The sequence below is a fragment of the Phalaenopsis equestris genome, unplaced genomic scaffold (assembly GCF_001263595.1).
Source record: "Phalaenopsis equestris unplaced genomic scaffold, ASM126359v1 Scaffold000347, whole genome shotgun sequence".
Classification (NCBI taxonomy): Eukaryota; Viridiplantae; Streptophyta; class Magnoliopsida; order Asparagales; family Orchidaceae; genus Phalaenopsis; species Phalaenopsis equestris.
The window spans coordinates 1,039,252-1,039,978 of NW_018164789.1; positions in this window are offsets into that span (position 1 = coordinate 1,039,252).

The window sequence follows — 727 nt, forward strand, 5'->3', positions numbered from 1 at the left end:
TCAAGATTCCTTGTTGCGCCAACAGATCTTTCACCCTGGTTTGCCACAATCCGAAGTTACCAGTTCCATCGAACTTCACCACCTCGAATTTCGCACCAGAAAATGCCATCTGAAAATTATTCCTGCAACAAAAATTTTTGCAAAACTTTCCTCTGCAAAAAATCTTTAGAACCCCCTTTTTTTTTTTGAAATCAAATATTTTTCGTTAATTAAAGAAATTTGCTTAATTAAATTTCTTTAATTAAGTTATCCTTAATTAACAAACTTCCCAACTCTGCAGCAGCCTGATTCGGAAATTCGGAAATTGCACCGGAGACAGAAATGGAATGGCAGAGATCAGGTGACCTCCGCCGCTGCCTTTTCCCGTTTTTTTTTTTTTTGAAAAGAAAAAATTTTTCTATTTCGCACCAGAAAATGTCATCTGAAAATCGAACCTTCCTTTCCGAGCAGCGGGCTTTCTGCGCGATGCCTCCTGTCTGCAAAGCCCGCTCGCTCCTTTCCTTTTCTGCGAACCAACCTTCCCTCTTGCGCCTCCTGCCGCCGAACAGCTTTCCTGCGCACAGCTTTCAGGCAAGCCTCCTTCGATTTCCTTCGCAGAAACCTCCGAAAACTTTTCGCTGCTTCTACCTGTCCCAAGCCTCTGCCGAACTTCGACGCCTCCGGCAAAATTTTCCTTTGGAGCGCCGACGAAAATCGGAACCCAAGAGCCGATCCGCCGAAAAAATTT